The sequence below is a fragment of the Hyperolius riggenbachi genome, chromosome 10 (genome assembly GCF_040937935.1).
Source record: "Hyperolius riggenbachi isolate aHypRig1 chromosome 10, aHypRig1.pri, whole genome shotgun sequence".
Lineage (NCBI taxonomy): Eukaryota > Metazoa > Chordata > Amphibia > Anura > Hyperoliidae > Hyperolius > Hyperolius riggenbachi.
Window position 1 is genome coordinate 186,190,504 of NC_090655.1, and position 18,066 is coordinate 186,208,569.

General features: G+C 42.3%; 1 protein-coding gene and 1 long non-coding RNA gene across 2 annotated transcripts in view; one reads left to right on the forward strand and one right to left on the reverse strand.

Annotated features, from left to right (window-relative positions):
* LRMDA (leucine rich melanocyte differentiation associated) overlaps window positions 1-18,066 on the forward strand; it is a 1,235,169-nt gene that overhangs the window by 139,403 nt on the left and 1,077,700 nt on the right. The window lies entirely within an intron of this gene.
* LOC137536098 (uncharacterized) overlaps window positions 5,976-18,066 on the reverse strand; it is an 83,293-nt gene continuing 71,202 nt past the window's right edge. Inside the window, exon 3 of the long non-coding RNA XR_011024518.1 lies at window positions 5,976-6,280. This is a non-coding gene — a long non-coding RNA (uncharacterized lncRNA). The remainder of the gene's footprint in view (window positions 6,281-18,066) is intronic.

Sequence of the window (18,066 nt, forward strand, 5' to 3'; positions counted from 1 at the left end):
AACTCAAATAGGTCTGGTGCAAAGCTCAGCGCCTCTGACTCTGACAGATCTCTCTCTCTAATTAGGTTCGATTAGAGAGAGATTTTTCTCTTGGTCGAATCTGCCTATCATCGCTAGATGTATGGCTACCTTTCAAATAATGTGATCAATTACATTGCAGTACTGTGAACAGCCACATAGAATTGTATGGCCAGTGAGTTGACATGCAGAATGTTTCCGCAACGCAACTGAGCACTGTGAACTAGCCCTTAGACTTTTGAAATTGTTAATTGACTTTGAGTTGTAGTTTTTACGTCTAGCGCCACATACCTTATGACTCTAACATTAGGAAAAGTGTCAGGATCTTTAGGAAGGCTGATGTCAGCACAAATAACTTTATCCATGCTCACTGCAGCTGTAGCTAACATTTCTGGACTACAGTAATGACCCACTGTCAGTGGCAAAACAGGTAGTGATGGCAGGGCCAGATTTACAAATCAGAAGCCTCTAGGTACAGGAGCTCTGGGCCCCTTAACTCCGCCCCTTAACACAGGCCACATCCCAAGTAAAAATAAATTTTGAACTCTAATTTCTGCGTCATGTCACTAACTGTTCTTAGGATCTTATTTTGTCTCGTGTCACTAAGGATGTGAGTGTCAGATCCTAATGATAGTCAGTGACATGACACAGGGATTAGAGTTCAGAATATTTTTTTAGGGATTAAATTGTATGGCAGTTGCAGACTGCGTTTTCTGGCACACCATAGTATGTGTTCTCTAAAATCAGAACACATACAGAAAATAGAGAGGCACTATCTTGACTTTATATGAGAATTTGCATAAGTGCTGACAACCCCTCATAAATGAATGCAGCAGAGTATCTCTTTGCTCACAGCACACAAACATGTATACACTCAATTCATTCAATCTAACAACTGAATGTGATTTGTGAAAAGAAAGCCCTCACAGACACAGAGTGCACGGCAATATTACCTGCACTCACATGTGGATGTACCATAAGATACGCTAGTAGCGCGACCCAGGTACCCTAGTAACGCGTTTCCATAGTAATGGTTGCGCTACTGATGTTCCGCGGGTCATGCTGCTAGTGTATCTCGCAGTACTTCTGCGTGTAAGTAAAGGTAATATTGCTGTGCACGGTAATATTACTGCGGATTGATAAATTAGCCCCAAATTAATTACTTTTTTCAGGGAAGTTGAACTCCAGTCCTCAAAGGCCGAGATCCTCACACATTTTTGGCACAGCTCAAATTATTTGATGGGACTGAATAGGGAAAGGTGTGGGTCATCAAGTACAACACATTTCTCCATTTTTCAGTCCATCCTAAACATTGGCAAGGATATGGCCCTTGAGGACTGGAGGTTAACACCTGTGACTTATGTGGTACATAATAAAGGTGATATGCCATAATTGGAAACATTGGGGGAAAATAAGAATCATGTACAGTATATTGGGTAACCAATCAAACCAAGACATTTTAGAAAGCTTAAAGAGACTCTGAAGCGAGAATAAATCTCGCTTCAGAGCTCATAGTTAGCAGGGGCATGTGTGCCCCTGCTAAACTGCCGCTATCGCGCCGCTAAACGGGGGTCCCTTCACCTATGAGGTCTGAAGCGAGATTTATTCTCGCTTCAGACTCTTTAAGTACACAAATTTTCAACTGAATTTTAAAAGCTTGATTTAATTGCAGCTATACCATTTATACAATTTTCACATCGAATCACACGTACCACTTCCAGTGGGATGGAGACCAGGGATCTAATAACGAATGAACAATGAGACAGAAAAAAAAGGCTAGCAGTAAAAAGAAAAAGAAAGAAATAATAAAATAGTAAAAAAAAGTTAATGTAAACATGAGGATGCATAATACTCTTTCAAATGGGTCATTGATGTGGTTAACATATTTATAAATTGAGAAATCAATTAAGGAATGCTGCTTGGCAGAGGAGTAAATTGGCTCTCGTGCTAGCACTGAGTGATTGGCAGAATCTTCTAGTAAGTCTTAATTACGCTTTCAAATTAGACAAATAGGAAATATCATTTTAAAAACTTGATGTCTATACTGTTGGATACATTTAGATTTCCTTACATCTTTTGTGTGTTTGTGTATTTGTGTGTGTGAAGTGGGGAGTGATGTGAAGTGAGGACAGTCAAACAACTCCTTTAACCCGATTTGTCTTATTGCTGTTCTTTGTTGTTGTTGTTGTGGTTTTTTTTTTGGGGGGGGGGGGGGGGGGAAGGGGGGCATTAATTAAAGGTACTCAGAGGAGTGCCCTAATTTAAAAGAAAAGAATACACTTACCTGGGGCTTCTTCCAGCTCATGGTAGGCGACGAGGTCCCGCGGTGTCCTCCTGGCCCCTCTCCTTCAGCCTCCGCCGGCCCCCCGTTAGCGGCGACACCAGGGCCTGGTGTCGGGCCAATCTTCCTGGTTAATGACGCAATGCGTCATCACGCCGGCCGGCATGACAGGTCTGCGCATGCACGGAAAAGATGCATTGTCCTTTGAGTTATGTCTCTGCTCCCCAGTGTACAATTTTAAAGAGGAACTGTAACCAAGGATTTGATGAACTTCATCCCAGTCAGTAGCTGATGCTCCCTTTCCCACAAGAAATCTCTACCTTTTCTCAGACAGATCAACAGGGAGCTCTCAGGGTTTTCTTTATTTTCAACAACATTTGCAAAGGCTAACTGACAAAATAGTGTGCAAGTGAGTAGGCTGGCTGGTATCTTACTATTTTGGCAGTCAAACTGCTGTTCAGAAAATGCTGCTGAAAACAAAGAAAACCCTGAGCATCCCCCATGAGGAGATGGACTGGCCCAAAACCTGTCAGTTCTGTCAGATTTTAACTGCCTACTTTTTCCGTGGTCCTTTAACCATTTCAGCCCGTGGGACTTTTCACCTTATGCATCAGAGCAATTTTCACCTCCCATTCATTCGCTAATAACTTTATCACTACTTAACACAATTTATTGATCTATATCTTGTTTTTTCCGCCACTAATTACGCTTTCTTTGGGTGGTACATTTTGCTAAGAATTATTTTTTATAAATGCATTTTAACAGGATTAATAAGACAAAATGGAAAAAATTCATTATTTCTCAGTTTTCATCCATTATAGCTTTAAAATAATCCACGCTACCATAATTAAAACCTATGTACTTTATTTGCCCGTTTGTCTCGGTTATGACACCATTTAAATTTTGTCCCTATCACAATGTATGGCGCCAATATTTTATTTGGAAATAAAGGTGCATTTTTTCAGTTTTGCATCCATCACTATTTACAAGCGTAGTATTTAAAAAATGTTCGTAGTATACCCCCTTCAAATGCATATTTAAAAAGTTCAGACCCTTAGGTAACTATTTATGTTTTTTTTTTTTTTAATTGTAATTTTTTTCTTTTTCATTAAAATTTTTATTTGGGTAATATTTTGGTGTGGGAAATAAACAGTTAATTTTTAATGTTATTATATGTGTAAATTGTAATGTAAAAAATATGTAGATGTAGTTTTACCATGAGTAGTTTACACCTTGAGTTTATTTTTTTCTCCTTGTGCTTCTCGATCACCGGAAGCACAAGGTGGACGGGGACACTTTTTTTTGCAGAAAGACTGAAGCCTCTAGTAAGAGTGCTTCGTTTTTTCTGCTGGGGACACGGATCAGTGATCGGAAACCATGTTCCCGTTCACTGTTCCCAGGGCTACCGCGGGACAGCATGGGGGCGCGCCCGTGATCACATGCAGGAGCGCACCGAAGCGCAGCACCGCAACAGAGCAAACCTTTACGCTAGGCCATTGCTTGCTTGCTGTCTTTTCCATTCAGGCCATTAAACTTGCATAGGTTGGAGAAGCATTAATGACTGTCTGGAGGGAAATGTATGCAGTTTCTTTTTCCTTCTTCTGCCTTTTTTTTGGGAAAAGGAAGGGGGGGGGGGGAGGGTTATACACTACACTACTACTTTATACAGTGGATTTCTTTAATAGTGCAAGTGGCCTGACAAAAGTTGCATCGTGATACCCAAGGATCAATGAAAAAACTAGAATGCACTTTAATGAATCTTCATGTATTTCAATGAAACTGATCATGGGAAAAGAATGATTGACATGACTCTATCCTCTGTCCTAAAGTGACTAACTATATGATTTGCAATTTGGATGCATACATGCGAGAACTTTCATATATGTTCTATGAAGGCAACAGTGTAATGTTTTCTGCATGTACAGTGCATCAAGAATTTTTTTCCCTCTACTGTCTTGTGAATGACGGAGCCTTTCTTGCTTTTATCGTTAATATAGATTAGCAGGTCTTTGGAGGAGAGGATCTTCCTATTTTGTGCCATCTTGTCCTGTCTGTGTTCCTTAAAAGATCTTTGTTTCCACTAAAAAATTAAGCTGCTTACCCACCAGCAGATCAGGGCTAGATGGATTGGGGATTCCCGGATTCATCTGGCTGAATCTGCAAGCGTTATTTGCAGCTTTGGAAATGAACAATCGCGTAAATGTTCATTTACACGGCCGCGGCAAAACCCGCAAAATTCAATGAGAATCGCAACAATCCTCAACAACTTAATCGAACATGTAGGTTGTTCAAAATTCGATCGCCGCTGGTGGCATGTGTTGTTAAAAAAAAATATCAAAAATAAATAGGTTCTTTCAACACACAGGAGCACTCACGATGGTTTTACCTGCGTCTTTAGATTACATAATTTCTGAGCCCTAATCTACCCTACCTCCTACCTATTGATCTGTAAAGCATTATGGAAAGCTTTGAAGCAGGCTCTGGTTATATGCATCTCTGGATCAAATGTTGAGTTTTTAGTCTGTTTGGGGATTTTTGCCTTTTGATGATTTGTCTTTCAACCCATCATCCATGTCTGTCTAAATTAGCCAATTTTTAACCAGTGTTTTCTTAACCTAGCCTTATCTTAAGAGGCAGCCAGATTTTCTTTTGGGCATTTCTCGCTCTACAATTCCTTTTTATTTTCTGCAAAAAATTTTGAACCATTCTACCTTCAACACAAGCAGGACAGTTTTTATTTTATGACAGCACTTAGTTGCCAATGCCATATCAATGTCAATCAATGTGTATTGTGGTATTTGATGAGTGTGATTCTGCAAGAATGAAAATGTGTAAGGCAAGGAGATAGCGTTTTTTAGAATATGTAGAATATGAAGGGTATAGTAAAAATTGTCATTTATCAACAAACATCTGAACTGCCTATAGCAACAAATCAAAAGAATCCCTGCTCTGGAAAATGACACAAACTGAAAGTCTGAATATTACTGGGATAATCCAGTCTTTTATAATAGAGCACATTTTAATAAATTAGGCTAATTGTGAGAAATGGAACAAACTGAATTAGTAAATTTACTGGATAAAACTTACAGCTGACAAACTTAGAATACAAGATCGCTGCTGTGGATAAGTTCCTGCTCTATGAGGGGAGGTGAGAGCTATGAGTGTTTACTGATTTGTTGAGAAGCAAGCCTATCCCTCCAAAGTCAAGGCTCTGTTTCAGTATCTTTCATACTCTATTGGCTTTGTAGTGGTCAAAGAAAACTGTCCATTAATATTTTGTAAAGGTGGTTCTGATAAATAAAAGATCAGAACTCAGTTGCTTGTAGTAGGAAGTCCTTTATTTTTTAGAAGAGTAAACTCAATTCCTAATCATAAGGCTTTCAAATGTTAGCACTCATCAATTAGAAACGCTAATTGCAATGACTGGCAGAAGCTTACAGAATGGATGTCAATACTGTAGGCAGATCACAGATTGACTCAGAACTAAAGTTGGTTCAACAGGAAAAGTATTCAACATTGCGTTAGACTTGAAATAAGACCATTCTCTCCATAGCAGATCAATCGTTTATTGTGATGTTGTTTAAAGTGGACCTGAACTCTTGCACAGGACTGAAGAAATGCATAGAGAAATGCACTCTATATGTATTTATAGAGTTTAGCCTTTTTAATTCCTCCTCATTTGTGCTTAATCACAAATTGTAATCTGATCTCCCCCCTGTGTCACATGACTGCCTATGGCAGAGATGGCAGATAAGGCCATTTGAAAGCACAGGAGGTTAACAATACGTCTGCTTCCATGAATCAGGTAGTAGAAACTGTACAGATTTATTTTAGGATTTGTATTAGGTGTAACAAATACATGTTGTTGTTTTTTTTTGTTGCTGTTGTGTAGCTTTTAGAGCAGAGAAGATGTTCTGAGTTCAGGTTCGCTGTAAGAGATTCATGCAGTCCTTCAGGGTTTTATGGCGGTTTCATGGGAGACTGCGAAAAGATACAAAACTGTGTTATAAACAGATTAAGCCTACACCAGCCAATCCCTTAAGGGCTCTTTCACATCAGAGCTTGCGTTGGAGAACGCTCAAAGCATACGTTTTGTTGTATGTAGAGATGAGCCGAAATTTTCGAAATTTCGAACTGCTTTTATTACGAATGCGAAATTTAACATTACGACCCAAATTCGTAATTTCGTAATTAATTTTCAAATCGTAATTTACAATTTCGTAATCGAAATTTCACTCCCGTAATGACGAATTTCGTGTCTCCAACCGAAATTTTACTTTTTCAGGTTTGTAAGGGTTTCTATCCCTCTAGATGCCTAAAATGAATAGCACAGCCAGCCTCCTCCTCCTCCTCCTCCTCCTCCTCCTCCTCCTCCTCCTCCTCCTCCTCCTCCTCCTCCTCCTCCTCCTCCCTCTCTTTCTCTTTCTCTTTCTCTTTCTCTCTCTCTTTCTCTCCAGAGATCTGTAGTATTTCAAAACCATACTCACATTCATGACATGTCCAGGGATCAAACCCAGGCCAACCACATGGAAGACAGCTATGCTCACCACCATACCACCAAACACACACTAAATAGACTGCTAACCTAAATCTTACTTGTAGACAGTCATATGAGACACATGCTGGGTGCAGGGCTTTGTGATTGGACCATGGACCATGCGATAGAGTGAGGTGCAAAAATGAAATCATGCCTAGCAGAGGATGGTTTCACAATGCTAAATGCTAGGCTGGCTGTGGTGCAATTGGTTAGTGCGTCTGGCTGGTAACAGCAAGGTTACAGGTTCGATTCCATCCAGGCATGTCTTTTCCTTTTGCGTTCAACAGTTGTCCAAACAGAGCCAACAGAGCCCCAGATAGCCATGTAGAGTTAGGTCACAGCTAGCCTGGCTGTGGTGCAATTGGTTAGTGTGTCTGGCTGGTAACAGCAAGGTTACAGGTTCGATTCCATCCAGGCATGTCTTTTCCTTTTGCGTTCAACAGTTGTCCAAACACCGAGCACAAAGTTTTGCATGCGTAAAGTTTTACGCACGCAAAATACCCCATGGGGTTCAATGGCGCAGCGCGCGCACGCAAAAGGAAAAGACATGCCTGGATGGAATCAAACCTGTAACCTTGCTGTTACCAGCCAGACACACTAACCAATTGCACCACAGCCAGGCTAGCTGAGACCTAACTCTACATGGCTATCTGGGGCTCTGTTGGCTCTGTTTGGACAACTGTTGAACGCAAAAGGAAAAGACATGCCTGGATGGAATCGAACCTGTAACCTTGCTGTTACCAGCCAGACACACTAACCAATTGCACCACAGCCAGGCTAGCTGTGACCTAACTCTACATGGCTATCTGGGGCTCTGTTGGCTCTGTTTGGACAACTGTTGAACGCAAAAGGAAAAGACATGCCTGGATGGAATTGAACCTGTAACCTTGCTGTTACCAGCCAGACACACTAACCAATTGCACCACAGCCAGCCTAGCATTTAGCACTGTGAAACCATCCTCTGCTAGGCATGATTTCATTTTTGCACCTCACTCTATCGCATGGTCCAATCACAAAGCCCTGCACCCAGCATGTGTCTCATATGACTGTCTACAAGTAAGATTTAGGTTAGCAGTCTATTTAGTGTGTGTTTGGTGGTATGGTGGTGAGCATAGCTGTCTTCCATGTGGTTGGCCTGGGTTTGATCCCTGGACATGTCATGAATGTGAGTATGGTTTTGAAATACTACAAATCTCTGGAGAGAGAGAGAGAGAGAGAGAGAGAGAGAGAGAGAGAGAGAGAGAGAGAGAGAGAGAGAGAGAGAGAGAGAGAGAGAGAGAGAGAGAGGAGGAGGAGGTTGGTTGGTTGGTTGGTTATTCATTCATTTTAGGCATCTAGAGGGATAGAAACCTTTGCAAACTTTAAAATACTAAATTTCGTAATCGTAATTACGAAAATTTGCGTAATTTGCGAAAATTACGAAATTTCGATTACTGCTAAAATCGTAATTGTAGTAATTTCGCGAAATTTCGGAAATTCGTAATTAGGTCATTACGCTCATCTCTAGTTGTATGCCTTTTACTGCGTTTTGATATGCGTTGCACTGCAGTGAGTGTGCGTTTTTAATCCGTTTTCAATGCGTTACTGCACATAGAAAAACGCAGGTAATTTTTTTTTCTTTTAGTTGTCAACTTTCTACATTGTTCCTCTGTTGCATTCTGGGACTGATTGCCTGCGTTAACGGATTAAAAACGCGCATAGTGTGCGTTTTACATTGACTAACATTGTAACGCATAAAGCTAGCGTTGGCCAAAAAACTGCGCCTGGGTGCAGTGTAACGCAACGCACAAAAAGGCTGCGTTATATGTGAAAGCTAAAATGAAAGTCTATGGACTTTCATTTCACCTTGGGGAACGCAAACTTTACCCTTTGCGTTGAAACGCAGAAAATCTGCCCTAATGTGAAAGAGCCCTAACATCAAGGCTCATATGCTATTCATGTTTTCTCCTATGAGACAATTTTTCATCTTCTCTTTAAAATAATTTTAAGCATTTTGTAATTGAAAAAGTACCAAAAAGTAGGTGAAAAAGTACTACTAAACTTATTTCAAGTATTTTCTTGTTTGTAGGTAGGAAACTAAAGTTCATATGGACCTTGAAGTGAGATCTTGGTGGTGAAATAAAGATATATGTCTCTTATTGACTTAGACTTAAAGTTAAGATACTTTGGGCCATATTCTATTCCTGAACTCGCCAGCGCTAAGCACTGGCGAGTTCTTAACTTAGGCGATGGGGGCATCGCCTAATCTAATTAAACTTTAGACCCCCCCAGGCGGAAAAGAACTCGCTTGGGCGATATAATCGCCCAGCGAGTTCTTAACACCGAATCCAATTACCCTTATCATGTCTCCGGGAAGCGATGCTTCCCGGCAGACATGAGCGTTAGTTCAGAACTGCAAAAAGCAGGTCTAAACTAGCTAACGCACGTCGTCGCCGCAGCATCTGGGGGTCTCCTTTAATAAGGAGACCCCCAGAGCTCCCCATCGGGTCGCCGCACAGTTTAGAAGCCCCCGCGCAGCTCTGCACCGGCACCCCTGCTGGCATACATACCGCCGCAGATCACCCGCCGCCTCTCGCCGCAAAATCCGTCGCGTAATTACAGTGTATCTAACACTGTAATTACTGTCCGCATAGAAGGAGCCCGGGCAAAGCATCTTTGAATCTGCAGCCTGGGCTCCCCATTGGTCCGCTGTGGAGCCCGGGCAAAGCATCTTTGAATCTGCAGCCTGGGCTCCCCATTGGTCCGCTGTCTGAGCCATTTTATTGGTTTAGACAGCGGACCAATGGGGAGCCCAGGCTGCAGATTCAAAGATGCTTTGCCCGGGCTCCTTCTATGCGGACAGTAATTACAGTGTTAGATACACTGTAATTACGCGACGGATTTTGCGGCGAGAGGCGGCCGGTGATCTGCGGCGGTATGTATGCCAGCAGGGGTGCCGGTGCAGAGCTGCGCGGGGGCTTCTAAACTGTGCGGTGACCCGACGGGGAGCTCTGGGGGTCTCCTTATTAAAGGAGACCCCCGGAAGATGGCGGCGGATGTTAGGCGGGCGAGTGCGCATGTGTGGGGAGTGAGGCCGTGGTGCTGATGGACAGCACCACAGCGTAAACCTCACTCCCCATCGCTCGGTAAAAGGGAGCATCGCTCAGGCTTTCGCCTGCGTAATGCTCCCTAACGATCGCCCATCCCGCGAAGGATATGGGCAATAAGATTTGCCAGTAATCCTCGCGCGATGGCAAGGTGATAAGTAGCTCGCATCTGCAAGCTACTTATCACCTTGAATAGGATATGGCCCTTTGTGTGTGATGCAACAATTCAAAATTACCCCAAGATCTGGTATTTGCAAGATGCCTATGATGAAGTTACTCAGGTGACTGCATAATTTTCTTAGTCTTAAGTTACAACATGTTTACATAAAGAAAAAGCTTTAGATAGGAGTTTTGTGCAACGCAGGTTGTGGGAACATATTTGTACTTTATTGATTAAGAATTTTCTGTGGGAGATCAGAATAATTGACTTTTATGCATACTGTATTGCTCTTGCTGTGTTTGTTACTGGTTAGTTTACAACTGCCAAATAATAGGTTACTTTTGTATTTTATTTCTGAGCTGATGAGTGGGTGAGCCTTGGTAAATTAGGTGGTAGACTGTGTATCTCAAACAAAAAATGATGCAGGGTTAGCACTGGCCATGTTACCTGCTGGGTTTCTTTTTCCTTTAATGCTGCTATTGTGACAAGTAGAGCTATAAAGCTTGAAATTTGTACAAATCAGTTGTCCATCAGAGCAACCTGTCAGTGTGTCAGCAACTTGTGTCCTGCTGTGCAGGGAAAAGGTAGTGAGTGTAGAGATGAAGCAGCCTGAAGATTTAGACAAGAGGCCAACTACAAAGACAGGAAATTAATTCAAATGGCTCTGAAATGAGAGGCTCTGAGGTCTGTGCTGTTCCTGTAGTGCAGCCATTGATTTTTTCCCCTTGATGTTGAGCAGCCATGCAGCCAGAAATTACATATTGCTCTTGGTTGAAAGCTGCTGTTTATCACCAGCTAAATAACCCCCTCTCTGCTCATGAAAAAAGGCTAGTGCTGTTTTTCCTTGTTGAACATCTATTGACATGTTCTTCAGCTGGAATTGTAAATGTGAGATGATTTGCACCTTACATTTGTATTGTTTCTTTGTTGTTTTAAGTGTGTAAGGAACCCTTGAACATGGATAACCATTTAGTTAATTGATATCTATAGTAAATGCACACACAACACTCATTAAGTGCTAGATAACAGGACACCTTCTCTCTAAGGTGAAGTAAATCACTCTGAGAGCAAAAACAGCAAAAAGATTACAGATCACATCCAGCTGTCAGGTGGTTGTCAGTAAAGTATTCACTTTCCAGACCGTAGTAATACCCCATTCTTTGGTGTACAATAAGAATATTGGGGTGCTAAAAAAAAAGGAGAAAAATTGGTGAAAAAATTCTGTCAGTGCCTTATTCCTGGTCAGTTCTGGTTAACGTGGTCCCTTGTGCGATCACCAAACTTTGCCGTAAGTATCACTGTAGCATATTGGATTGCAATGCCTTAGAACAGTGCTGTTTGTATAGCAGTCCTGGTGAGTCAAAAATGTGTGTCATTATTCGTTTATTTCCTTCTGTTGTACACAGGGCTGTGGAGTCGGAGTCGGAGTCGTGGAGTCGGAGTCGTGGAGTCGGGCAATTTTGAGTGCCTGGAGTCGGAGTCGGGAAAAAATGCTCCGACTCCGACTCCTAATGAATTTGTAACTGTAGTTAAAATAGAAAATATGATAAAATGTTCTATTTCTCAGATAATAGTCATTAAAAATAATGTATATATACAGTAATAGCTGTGCTTAGTCCACAAAAATGAAATAAACCAATCAAAATTAGTTACTTGTGCTGCTTCAATAAAGCAGTCCCCGTATTTTTAAGGTCAGATATACATATCTGATTGTGACTGTATATATGATGCGTACACAGGAATCTCTTATATATACTAAATAACATCTATGCTGTAAGAATAAAGCCTGATGTGTAGCTGTGTCACTAATAGAGATGGTCAATGAGATGGAAATAATTCTGCACTGATGCTGATTTATGCAAATGTATGCACTCCCTTTGCTGATGAAATCAAATAATTTGATATGTTATTAAAATTTGGTTTGGTGACTACAAATTAAAGGGTACCTGAGACGGATGAAAAGTAAAGTTTTATACATACCTGGGGCTTCCTCCAGCCCCTTTCAGGCTAATCAGTCCCTCACTGTCCTCCACCACCCGGATCTTCTGCTATGAGTCCTGGTAATTCAGCCAGTCAGCGCAGTCCGGCCGCATGCCACTCCCACAGCCAGGAACATTCTGCACTTGCGCAATAGTGCTGCACAGGTGTAGTATGCTCCTAGCGGTGGAGTGTGTTCATGTGCATTACGCCAGACTGGCTCAAGTACCTGGACTCATAGCAGAAGATCCAGGTGGTGGAGGAGGACAACGAGGGACTGATTATCCTGAAGGCGGCTGGAGGAAGCCCCAGGTATGTATAAAACTTTAATTTCATCTGTCTCAGGTTTACTTTGTTACACAGTAGTACTATACTCTACATATGCACTCCTCACAGAGCTGCAGGGAATCCACTGAGAATGCTGTGCACATTGAACACAGAGGTGTTGTCTGTTTACAATCTCCTCATTCCCCTGCAGAGTACCTGCACATCATTCTTACATGTACCCACACTTACATTGCCTAGGGCCTGATAGATGTTCTTTGTTCCGGTTTGTACCTTTTACAAGTACTCTTACCAAGGACTAGTTTTAGTCTAAAGGGAATAAATATAGTAGTCTACATATCCTTCTCACTTCAGTTGTCTTGTAAAATTCCTAAGCGTTGGCAGTTATGAGACGAATTTCATGTTACATACTTTTAATCAACAAAATTGTAATATGCAAATTAGAGGAGTCGGAGTCGTGGAGTCGGAGTCGGTGGAATCCTAAACTGAGGAGTCGGAGTCGGTGGATTTTTGGACCGACTCCACAGCCCTGGTTGTACATGTAACACTGCACTGCTGTGCTGTAATTGCAATATCCAAATATGTCGTGTTTATACTGCTGTTGTGCTACTTTTGAACCATGGTTAGAATGCATTTATAGTTTTCCTAATGCAGAGACTTAAACTTTCTTTATGCAGTGCACAAATGCTGAGGTATTTGTGATCTAAGACTCTTCCATGCTCTTTGATGCATACAATTCAGTTTTTGAAAAAACATGTGACTTGAAATTGCTGATGAACTGTGCACGTAGGCCTGGTGCACAACAGAGGAGTTTTTCTGAGCGTTTTGAGTTTTTAAATCTGCTGCTAATGTTATCCTATATGTCAATGCACACTGGAGCAATGAGGTTTTGTAAAAAAAACCCATAGCATTACATTGGGAAGAGCTTTTGAAACCTCTAGCGTTTGGGGAGCTTTTCTGGTGTGTCTCAGCCCTGAGACAAAGTGATGAAGGATAAGGATAGAGGATTTTGTCACCAACCTTTAGGTAGTTTACTTGTATATCTTTTCTACCTGCTTTACCATCCCTCCACTGGTTGTCATTTACAACTCATGTCTGAAGGTCTTTAGAAGGGATGTGAAAGAGAACTTACGTTACAGTTAGGTCCATAAATATTTGAACCTAGACAACTTTTTTTTCTAATTTTGGTTCTGTACATTACCACAGTGAATTTTAAATGAAACAACAACTTAGATGCAGTTGAAGTGCAGATTTCATCTTTAAAGTGAACCTGAGACAGAATAAAGGAAATAATTAATACTTATGGTACCTGGGGCTTCCTCCAGCCCTATGAACGCTATGAACCCTATGCTGCCTTCCTCGCTATCCTCAACGGTGGCTCCATTCCTTTTAATAGCCCCAGGTAATAGGGCTTCAAGTGCACCAGTCTGGCCATTTTTCCCATGTGCGGTCCGGCTGACCTAGTTTGCAGCATTCTGGGACTGCGCAGACGGAGAACGCTCTTGGCAACGTGAGTGTGACGGTGGTGTGCACAGACGGGCTACACATGCGCAGAGCAGCCCTTGTGGTGCAACTGAAGCCCTATTACCATGGGCTATTTAGAGGAATGGAGTCATCAGGAAGGACCACAAAGGAGGCAACAGAATTCATAGGGCTGGAGAAAGCACCAGGTAAGTATCTATTTTTTTTTTTATTCTGTCTACACTTTACTTAAAGCGGTTTAACACCCAGCATTACAACTTTGCTTTAAAAGATTGCTTACAGCTTACAAACTATTATGCCAGATTTTTTTTTAAGCAGAAATTCACTGAATGGGTTAAACATGACATTTTAGTGTTGGATTTAACTAGGAATCCGCATCCGTTCTTATCTTTAGTTACAAAATGTATCTTTATTTGGAATACAAATAGACCTTTGAAAAGCCTGCAGGGGAAGCCCTCTTTGTTCTCTCAGAGCAGTGTTTGTTTGTTACATTGTAGATAGATACATTTGTAACTAAACAAGCAAGCACGAGGAGCATTTCTAGCTAAATGCAGCACTAAAATGTCATGTTTAATCCATTCAGTGAATTTCTGCTAAAAAAAAAATCTGGCATAATAGTTTATAAGCTGTAAGCAATCTTTTAAAGCAAAGTTGAAATGCTGGGTGTTAGACCACTTTAAGTGGAGTTAACAAAATGACTGCATAAAAATGTGACATAAATAAAGAATTTTTTATACAATCTCTTCATTTCAGGGGCTCAAAAGTAATTGGACAAATTCTATAACTGGAAATAAAATGTTCATTTCTAATACTTGGCTAAAAACCCTTTACTGGCAATGGCAATTTGAACTTATGGACATCACCAGATGCTTAGTTTCCTCCTTAAAATGTTCTGCCAGGCTTTTAGTTGCTGTTTATTTGTGGGCTTTTCTGTCCGAAGTTTAGTCTTCAACAAGTGAAATGCATGTTCAATTGGGATAAGATTAGGTGACGGAATTGGCTATTCAAGAATTTTCCACTTCTTTGCTTTAATAAACTCCTGGGTTACTTTGGCTATTTTTTTGGGTCACTGTCCATCTATATCAAGAAATGTCGCCCAATTATGACTGTATTTAGCTTGATTTGAGCAAACAGTATGTCTCTGAAAGCCCAGGGGTGGACAGCCCATGACATCATGAATCCAGTGAATCCAGCGCAGAAGACTTGGGCGCAGCCGGCACAACCATAGGCCGTAATAGGAATTACGACTATAGCAGCTCACAGGGAGTAAATTCAGCTCCGTCAGAAGACTGAGCTGAAGTTACTTTTAAAACACAATAAAACGCAATTGCTGGAAGCCGAATTATTTCATTCCCCACCGTCCATGGTGGCCTGGAGGGGGAATAGTATTTAACACGGCTGAGAACTTTTGCAGCAGCAGGATCAGCCATATACCGGCTGTATCCTGCGCCCAAGTCTCCCGCGCCAATTCCTCTCGTATGCATGACACCAGGTGTAGCAGGTTCATCAGGTGGCATGGGCCCTGGAGCGGCATCCCGACGTGGGTTGCACTGCTGTGACTGAGTTCTATGACGGAGCAGAGGGTGCTGGCAGGGGACTATCATAGAGGAAGCAGCCGCCAGCTCAGAAGGTAACAGGAGAGGCGAGTGTGGGGAGGGGGAAGCAACTGGGGCAACTATACTACCTATACTGGGGCAACTATACTACTAATACTGGGGCAACTATAAAAGGTGCCTATACTTGGGCAACTGTACTACCTTACTGGGGCGACTACACTAGCTACCTACCTATACTGGGGCAACTATACTACCTATACTGGGAGCAACTATACTAGCTACCTATATTGGGGCAACTATACTACCTATACTGGAGCAACTATATTACCTATACTGGGACAACAATTGTACCTACACTGGGGGCAATTGTACTACCTATACTGAAGCAACTATGCTACCTATACTGGGGCAACTATACTAGCTACCTATACTGGGGAAACTACACTATCTATATTGGGGCAACTATGCTAGCTACCTATACCGGGGCATGTATACTACCTATACTGGGAGCAGCTATACTAGCTACCTATACTGGGGCAACTATACTACCTATACTGGGGACAACTATAAAATCTACCTATGCTGGGGCAACTATACTAGCTACCTATACAGGGGCAACAATATTGGCTACCTATACTGGGGGCAAATATACCTGGCTACCCTATCCTAGGGGGCAGCTATACCTGGCTACCTACCTACCGATACTGAGGGTGAAAATGTTCAGGTGCTATGCGATCAGGCAGCAAAAAGTCTGGAACCAGCACTATGAACACCTCAGAATTCAATCGGCTGCTTCTGTCCTGTGTCATATCATCAATAAACCTTAGTGTCCCAGTCACACCGGCAGCCGTGCACGCCCAAGGAATCACACTGCCTTCACCATGTTTTACAGATGATGTGGTGTGCTTTGGATAATGAGCTGGTCCACGTCTTCGCAATACTTTTTTTTTCTCGCCATCATTCTGGTAAAGGTTTATATTGGTTTCATCTGTCCACAGAATGTTTTTCCAGAACTGTGCTGGCTTTTTTAGATGTTCTTTAGCAAAGTCCAACCTAGCCTTTCTTTCTTGAGGTTACGGAGTGGCTTGCATCTTGCAGTGCACCCTCTGTATTTACTTTCATGCAGTCTTCTCTACGGTAGACTTTGCTAACAGTACGCCTACCCCCTGGAGTGTGTTGTTCACTTGGTTGGCTGTTGTGAAGAGGTTTCTCCTCACCATAGAAATTATTTTGCAGTCATCCACCACTGTTGTCTTCCGTGGACTTCAAGGTCTTTTTGTGTTGCTGAGTTCACCAGTGCTTGCTTTCTTTCTCAGTATGTACCAAACTGCAGATTTTGCCACTCGTAATATTGTAGCAATTTCTGGGATGGGTTTTTCTGTTTTCACAGCTTAAAGATGGCTTCTTTCACCTGCATAGAGAGCTCCTTTGACCGCATGTTGTCTGGTCGCAGCAGAATCTTCTACATGCATGCACCACACTTAAAATCATTTTCAGGCCTTTTACTTTTTTACTTTTTCTTACTTGATAGTGACATAACAATGGACTTGCCAAGACCTGCCCATGAAATAGCCTTTAAGTCAATCAACCAATTAATTTTGAACACCTGAAATGAAAGAATTGTGTTAAATAAATCTTTAGTTGCCGCACATTTTTATGCAATTGTTTTGTTCATCCCACTGAATTAACCACCCTGGCGTTCTATTAAGATCGCCAGGGCGGCTGCGGGAGGGTTTTTTTTAAATAAAAAAAAAACTATTTCATGCAGCCAACTGAAAGTTGGATGCATGAAAGCCCACTAGAGGGCGCTCCGGAGGCGTTCTTCCGATCGCCTCCGGCGCCCAGAATAAACAAGGAAGGCCGCAATGAGCGGCCTTCCTTCTTTTGCTTACATCGTCGCCATAGCGACGAGCGGAGTGACGTCATGGACGTCAGCTGACGTCAGCCGCCTCCGATCCAGCCCTTAGCGCTGGCCGGAACTTTTTGTTCCGGCTACGCTGGGCTCAGGCGGATGGGGGGACCCTCTTTCGCCGCTGCTCGCGGCGGATCGCCGCAGAGCGGCGGGGATCGGGCAGCACACGCGGCTGGCAAAGTGCCGGCTGCGTGTGCTGCTCTTTATTTGATGAAAATCGGCCCAGCAGGGCCTGAGCGGCAGCCTCCGGCGGTGATGGACGAGCTGAGCTCGTCCATACCGCCCGGCTGGTTAAAGTTGAAAGTCTGCACTTCATCTGAATCACTAGTACTTTGCAGATGCACAGCTTGTTGCTGCTGTGCTCTCCATGGCTGCATCTAAAGTATTACACTCCAGCGACCAAGTGCAATCCCTGGACTTCAGTCTCTTATGTTATGCTGTTTTGCAAAGATTGACATATTTATTTATTGTATTTATAAAGCGCCAACATATTACGCAGCACTGGACATTCGTTTAGGTTACAGATAATATTTAGGGGTGACATACAGCAATATGACAATGGAATACAAGAAAAAACAGATCACACAGCACAGTATGAGTACAAGGTAATGCTTAGTCAGTCACTGGATGGGAGCATGGAGATTAGGCAAGTTAGGTTCACTCAAGTGCATAGCATGGGTGCACAGTAATGGAGGTGCATGATCAGGTAGGACACAAAAGGAGAAGGACCCTGCCCAAAGGCTTACAATCTAGAGGGAGAGGTAGGGACACG